Consider the following 8,585-nt stretch of genomic DNA (forward strand, 5'->3'; position numbering starts at 1 on the left):
TTTTTTTTTTTTTTTTTTTACTAACATGTTGTATTGGATCATTATCTGATATAATAAACATTCTATTATATTCAATTTTTTTTTAGATTTTGTCTTTTATTATTGGTTGCTATAAGGGCGTCCGTTGCGTTAGCGGGTGCATGGCGCTAGCGCCCGCGTGGCGTGCTGTGCAAGTTGCGGAAAGTTTTCAGAATGTTGGAAAAGTTCTTAGAAATTTCTGAAAATTTTCACAAGAAATCTGGGAAATTTAAATTTAGGAAACGAACAGTTTCTTAGTATTTTTTATTTCAACTCCAAATTTGTTACTTTTACGGTCATCCCGTGAAATAATAATAAAATCATAATAAATTACACCTTTGGCCTCATCTGCACTTAACATTAGGCGAGATAGAAACGAATTTCTAGGGCAACTGTAAGTACCCTATAGGTTTTTCGGTAATGGCAATTTGTATGAAAACACCTATTTTAATGACTATGTTTATTCATTGCGTTGACTTAGAAGTTTAATGTTTTCTCTGCTAAAATTAAGGATTAACAGACTTGAGTATTTGATATTAACTTCAGCTTGATACCTACCTCAATTTGTTTCTAAGAAAAAAGGTTTGACAGACGGACAAACAGACAGACGGACAAGAAAGAAAAAAAAACTGATCCCAGAAGGGTTTTCCGTTTTGAGGTATGGAACCCTGAAAATATCAAAGCCTAACCCAAATAGACCACAAAAATTTAATCTGGATAAAGTAGGTCCTCGTGTGTATATTATTAATCACTAGCCGTTACCCGCGACTCCATCCGCGTAGTATTCATTATTCACTATTCCGCGGGAACTATGCAATTTTACGGGATAAAAACTATCCCAACTATCTGTATACCGAATTTCATCTAAATCGGTCAGCGGTTTAGACGTGATTGAGTAACAAGCATCCAAACATCTTCACAAACTTTCACATTTATAATATTAGTAAGATAAGATAAGATATATGCTCGATTTCTCAGTGTTCTAGATTTTAATAGTTACATAAATATTCTGATCGGAACTCGAAGTTCTACTGTATGTTATCTCAGTTAAGCATTTTCCGAGCAGCATTGGCAATACACACGTCCTCCAACCTATATTGGGAGGGTTCACAGTGCATATCGAAGCTTGTTTTTGCTGAAGAAAATAGTGCTCCTTTTACCGATTTCTAACTCGACCAGACGGTTCTATTACGAGTATACCTATGTTTTTTTTACTAGATATTTTTGCGCGTAGAATTCAGCTTGGGGTACGAGTAGTTAGGGACTAATAAGTTTTTTCTATGCAATATGATACTATATACTACTATACCTACGTGTAATTATTTATTAGTCCATTTTTAATTTTTTATTAAACGCTTTCGGGCTTAAAGTGGTTCTGAAATGTACATTGCTTTATATTCTAAAATGCTAGCGGCGAATGAGTAACTATATGATATTTATTTCTTGTCGATCAAATCGTCATTACATTAGTGCAGAAAAATGGGATGTTGGTATTGAAATGGCACGAGTATGGTAGTTAATAAACTTGTACTAAACATTCAGTAAGCAAAGCTGTTTCATGGAGTGTGTAAGCAAAGGTTTTGAAAGAATATTTTAACAAAAAAGTAAAACCGACTCTAAAAAAATAACATTAAATGGAACCGACTACAAAACTTTGAAAATATTTTCTAGGCACCTACTAGCTCGAAGTCGGTGTCTCAGCATGAGCCAGCAGGAGTACAATAGTTGTCTACTTCACACATACTATGGGTTCAATCCCTCCTGCTGGGTCGTGCTGAGTCACCGACTTCAAGCCGTACGTACCTAGAAAAAATATTTAAGGGTTTTGTAATCGGCTCCATTTGTAACTAACCCCCCTATATAAAACTTTTTGCCTATTCAATTAATCTAACTCTACTCAGCTCAAAACTAAACCTACCTAAAGTTCAACCTCCTGAATCTAAAGCTAACTGTTAATTAAATCAAAAGCTCCTAAGCTCAAAGCTATGACCTACCTATGTGCAGCCTACCTATATAACTAGAGCTTATGAGTCCTACTGAGATGTCTGAAACCTACTATATGATAGCGTGATGATTTGATTTGGCCATGTGATCGTCTAGTGGTTGTCTAGTGCCTAAATAAAATGATTGACCCTTCGTTGTGTCCGTCCTAGGTAACCCATACGGTACTTTTAGTGAAAAGTGAAGATTGGTGGTTCAGTATTTAATTTAATAACACTACCTATCGCCTTATATGATCACCCTGAGAGAGAGGAGCCTACTGCTCAAGACTTGAGAGTTGATAATTTTGGTAATTGCGTGGTTATGAAGTGGTTAATTAGTTAATAGTATACAACAATTCTCATCCGCCTATCAATTCTAATTTTTAGCTATGTTAGTTCCACAGCGGTGGGATTCTAGACTCAGATGCAAGCTAAAATGTTGTACCTAGGTAAAGTATATAATCACCAGCAATAATGCTTGCCAGTTGTTTGTAGATGAAATATATTTTCCTTTCCTATAATGTATTAATGCACTAGGTGTTAGGTTTACTCTTACTTTAGCTTGTATTTGTATTGATTGAATACTCATGAAGAATTATAGGATTTATTTGGAAATAATCTACATCATCACTTTCAATGATTAATTATAAGCTTGAGGTTAATGTAGAAAGGTTTAATATATGTATATATTATATGTATAAACCCCCCTTACCTCCGACCGTTTATAGACCGGGTTGGTAGATAATAAATCGGGTATTCTTATCTTACCAAGTAAAGGCAGATTGTTAGATTTGCAGGTAAGTAGTATTCATTCACTACCTATAGAATACCAGCCAACTTAATATCTATTGGATGGAGGTAATGGTCTTCCCGTCTGTACAGTTAAACACAATATGAGTTACTCACTTTAAGAATACTGCAATTAATTATATTATTGTTTTGTAAGAATCTGTCGATAGCAGATAGTTTATACATTTACGATTAATTCAGTCTGGCTCTCAGTACATGAATAGCGTTCCCCTGTCAAGAATAGAACTTTGCTACATGCCTAGCTTTGACCAAATATAACACATAAATGTCGAGAATTTTCTTTGAATGGAATTATCAGTAGGTATCCCATAATTGTGTCAACATCAGACATAGAAACTTTAATAGATTATTTTTTCATTAATTTTCTATTTTCGTATTAGATGTCCCTAAGCGCTCCTTAAATCTAGACTTAATTCTAATCTTAAGATTAGGCAATATCGCGCACCGTGCGGTACTCTCCCTAGGAATCACTATCCGACCGAATGGCCAGTTCAGTCAGACAACGATCCCCAAGCGAGTCCCCAGCAGCAGCATCATACATTCACCGGCGAATTTCTAATGATAACCGTTAGTTCCCTACAACGCCCTATAAACCGAACGCGTGTTAACCTAGACGATGTACGATCAAAACCTAACGGACCTTGCCTAGTTCTGGTCTCCTAGTACAATAAAAGTGGTAAAACCTACCAAACTCATGAAGTTTGGTTTTACGCCCTATAAACCTATGAAATACCGCCTAGTAAATACCTTCCCTACCACAAACCTATTCAACGTACCTAGATGCCCTAACAAACCTAACCTTGTATCGATCTACCTAGGCCCTAGGCTAAAATGTAATACTTACGTCCCAAAACTAGAGATGGCGAGCACCTCACATTTATTTTTAATTGCGTGGTGTGTAATGTTCAAAGTTTTCCGGAATGACAGGGAAAACTGCTAGCTAACTAACTAAGGGATCGAGGTGGCATCCTCTAGTGTACCTATTCCTAATCCTACGCCATGTGTAATAACCCCACCCGCGACCGAAGTCAGGGATGCGAGTGGAGTAGGGCGGAGAGATAATTGTGCGAATATATACATATATAAAGGGGGGTCCAGCACCACCGAACTCACGTGCACCGACACTGCGGATACACGGTGCCCGGGTACGCGCCGGGGAGAAGATAGCCTGACCGCCAGAGTTGGCGACTATAGTCAGACGCGGAATCGTTCTCCTCAATTCCGTCCCGTCCCGAAGGACGTTATACCTCTAAACTTTCGTATATCACCGTTAGGTATCAGGTTTAGAGGCCGGGAACCTCGTCCCGTACAGTCCCTACTTTCAAGCGAATATAAAGCGGTCCGATCCCACAGAATAAGGAAAACTGGAGGGCTAATAGCAAAGGAACCGAAACAAAACGCATGGGTACTCCCCTAGCGACATCGGCTCCGCTACCATCCCGCCAGCTATTCACAACACAAAAATGAAGCCTGGAGAACTAACAGCGAAAAGACCGAAACAAAACGCGTGGGTAACCCCAGCGACATCGGCCTAACACTGCCAGCCCGCCAGCTTATATACAAATAAAATCGCGTAGTTACTATGTAGATCAATTACCCAGCAGCGTAACGACCTGCACTTGAAAGAACCCAAAGTTGACTATCCGTTCCTACGAGCCGCAGCCCTTTTTATAGTTTTTTTGTGCGACAGCGTGTATTCCTGCTATAACTACATCTACCCCACCTGCTAATACTGCTAACACTCCTACATTTCCTGCTCTATAAGCACTTCCTGTTTCCCCAGCTACTAAGGCGCCAGCGCCGTTAAGAGGTTTTCTTAATATTGCTGCGCCTCCGGCCGCCTGCGTTCCCTCGTTTCCGTGCATTTCGGGCCCTTCCGCATATCGCTTCAGCTAAGTCTCGCGCATCTCGCGCGCTTTATGCTCCTACGGTTACAACTGCGCTTCCTAACATCCAAGCGTCTACAACTACAGTAGCTATTCAAGGTTTTCCTACAATTCATACGACTGCGCCTACACCTGTGTTTTAGGTTACTAAGGAGACAGAGCCGCTTAAGAGGTTTTATGTAATACCGGTGTTTACGTACACAGCTAAGACTCCTACTATTGCGCGATTCCGTGCGGCAGCGCCTCCCGCGCGTATACCTACACTTCCTGTTACACATACTACTGCAGCGCCAACGGCGTTTCGTGCTATGCGTTTCCGGCGTCCGGAGAGCTTAAGTAAATTCCTTCATTTCCTAGCACTCGTCCTACTGCAGAGACAGCGGCGTTTCGAGTATCGCGTTTCGAGCTACTTAACCAACAGCTACACTTCCTATTCTTTCATAGACAACGGTGTCTCATGCGTTTCGTAAACTTCGAGCTTTTACTGGAACAACTGCATTTCCTATCATACAAGCGTTTACAACTACAGCTGCTGTTCAAGGTTTTCCTACAATCCATACTGCAGCGCCTATACCTGTGTTTTAGACTACTAGGGAGACAGAGCCGCTTAAGAGGTTTTATGTAATACCGGCGTTTACGTACACAGCTAAGACTCCTACTACAGCGCGATTCCGTGTGGCAGCGCCTCCCGCGCGTACACCTACACTTCCTGTTATACATACTACTGCTGCGTCAACGGCGTTTCGTGCTATGCGTTTCCGGCGTCCGGAGAGCTTAAGTAAATTCCTTCATTTCCTAGCGCTCGTCCTACTGCAGAGACAGCGGCGTTTAGAGTATCGCGTTTCGAGCTACTTAACCAATAGCTACACTTCCTATTCTTTCAAAGTCAACGGTGTCTCATGCGTTTCGTAAACTCCGAGCTTTTACTGGAGCAACTGGGTTTCCTATCATACAAGCTATTACTGGGACAGTAGCGACCCGAGAGTTTTCTACACTTCGCGCCCTTGCGCCTACAACCGCGCTTTCAACTACCAGGGAGACAGAAGCGTTTAAGGGGTTACAAGCAACTCCTACACTTTGGCAAACAGCTAGACTTAATACTATTGCGAATTGTTACGAGGCAGCGGTGTCTACGTGCACATATACGTTCCCTACTATATCGACGTCTCATACTATGTGTTCCGAGAGCCAGAAACGCTTAAGCCTCCTCCCCATCTCCTAGCGTACGGACTATTACACAGGCCGTGGCGTTCTAAGCATCGAGTTTCGAGCTACTTGAACTTCAGTTATATTTCCTATTACTCCAGAGACAACGATGCCTCCCGTGTTTCGTAAACCTAAGGATTCTACGGCCGTAATGGCTTTTCCTGTCACACGAGCTATTTACAAGCTAGCTGTGGCCCAAGGGTTTCCTACAATTCAAGCTTCTGTGTCTCTAACTGTGTCTTCGACTACCAGGGAGACAGAACCGCCTAAAGGGTTACAGTTAATTTCTACACTTCTTCATACAGCTAGTCTTTATACTATAGCGTAATACTATGCGACCGCGGCGCCTACATATACATATACGCCTCCTGCCTCAAGTCCAACTACTGTGTCTCCAGTGGCCCACGCGATGCGTTTCCATCTACTAGGCCGCCTAAACATTTACCTCCGTTTCCTATTGTATGTCCCACTACAGCGGTTACGACGTTCAAGGCACTCCATTTCGAGCTGCCCAAGCGTCAACTGCATCTCCTACCCCTACAGAGACAGCGGCGCTTTATATATTAAATGCAACTAACGCCTTTACCACCGCAACTGTATTTCCTACGATATTAACTATTTAATCGTTAGCTGCCGTTCCTGTGCCTCATACAATACGAGCCCTTGCTCATCTAACTGCGCTTTATCCTACTAGGGAGACAGAAACGCCTAAGGAGTCTTATCCGGGAGCGACACCTACACATACACCTCGACTTACTGCTTTATAGGACACTCTAGCTATAACGGTGCCTACGTACACATCCCCATCTCCTACTATACGTATTGCTACAAAGATAGTGACGGCTCGTGAAGCGCGATTCATGAGTCTACGAAGTTTAGTCAGACAGCCCCACTTTTAGCCATAAAGCGCGTTTACAAGACAGCGGTATCAGTACCAACTTCTCTATCTCCCTATGCTCATCCTATTACAGATACTGCGGCGATTCGCGTAATGGGTTACCCGCGGCCTGAGGGTTTCTGGGTTTATCCGCGCCTCCTATCACATGGGCTATTTAAACGGTAACCGCGGTTCATATGTTTCGTACACTACAAACCCTTGCGTATGTAACTATGTCTTGAACTACCAGGGACACAGAACCGTCTAAAGGGTTTCAGTTAATTCCTTCACTTCTACATACAGCTAGTCTTTATACAATAGCGTAATACTATGCGACAGCGACGCCCCCTGCCACAAGAATTATTACAAAGTCAACGGTTTCTCTCGCGATCCCGGCGTTTACATATATTCCTACATTTCACGACGTCACATATATAACTCAATCTCCTTATGCTTAACGCTCTCCTCGAGCTAAGCACCTAGCTGGATTTCCTACCTCACTAACTACCAGGATAACAGGAGTCATAAGGAGTATACAAGTACTTGAACTACAACTTTCCCGGGCCCTATATGCCTCCATGTTCGCGCTTCCAGCCGGATCTTTCACAGTATAAATCACCAGGAACGCATCACCTAACAGGAGTACTATGCGGTTTTACTAAGTCATTCGAGTGTGATAGAAATAGAGTTCGCGAAGGTCAGAACGAGACAGACATATGGCTGTCAGTTCCGAACGATAAAAGAAGAATATTGCAGCTTGAATGGAGTCGCCAGAGTGCGAAAGAAATAGAGTTTGTAAGAGTAAGAGCGAGACAGGTGAACGACTCTGAATAATGAATGAAGAATGAAACGTAAAAGTTGATTCTAAACAATATGTAAAAGAGTTAGACCATGAGACGCACGATACCTTCTTCTCTATCCGCTTTTAAATTGTTTGTGATTATGGCCAAATCCCATGCATTTAAGGTAAATTTTCCAATATGAATCACTAGGGAGGCAGCGCCTAATAGGAGAACTACCGATTTTTATTAATGAAAGTGTTAGAACGCGAAGGGAATAAAGTTCATAAAGGTTGTAATGAGATAGTCATATTAACACCGTAAGATGAATGGAAGCGAAGGTTAGTTCTAAGTTTGAATAATGTATGGGGCTGTGAAAATCGAAGAGCTTTATTGTTTTATCATCAAGTATATTATATTTCATTTTTTTATTATATTTTCATTTGATTAACCGAATAATAGAGACCAGACATGGTAAACAGCAGAGGCTTATTTAATACATTGTGAACTTTGCAGTAGTTATTTAATTTTATGTTTATTTATTTATTTATTCATATATTTGTGAACGAAGCGGTACAAGGTGTCTCTTGTTCCGTTTCAATCACCCCCAAATGTTTTTGTAAGTGGAAACTGTTAAACTGGAAAAAACATTTCAACAACCTTTCACAAATATATGAGTCTTAATTATCACTTTTAATTTATAAGCGCTCTTCCCATGAATGAAAGTTGTGGCGTGGTGAGTATTTATGCCAAAAGGTATTGACCAAAGTAACTAGAGGAATCTTCAGACCTTTCGACAGTTTGATTATGGATCATTCATCACACCACGAGGGAGCGTCGGACAGAGGAACTGGTTGTGAGACAGTCAGCTCTAATAGCACTATATCAGCTCCTCCACCCCAGTCTTGCATCTGCCTGTCGACCGGAAATGGAGCCGCCAATATACCCTCCTCCAAAGCTGGATGGTTGAGCGCGAAGCATCAGTGTACATAAAGTACGGTATCCGTCATCGTGGGTCATAAACATC

This window comes from Choristoneura fumiferana, chromosome 8 (genome assembly GCF_025370935.1).
Source record: "Choristoneura fumiferana chromosome 8, NRCan_CFum_1, whole genome shotgun sequence".
Classification (NCBI taxonomy): Eukaryota; Metazoa; Arthropoda; class Insecta; order Lepidoptera; family Tortricidae; genus Choristoneura; species Choristoneura fumiferana.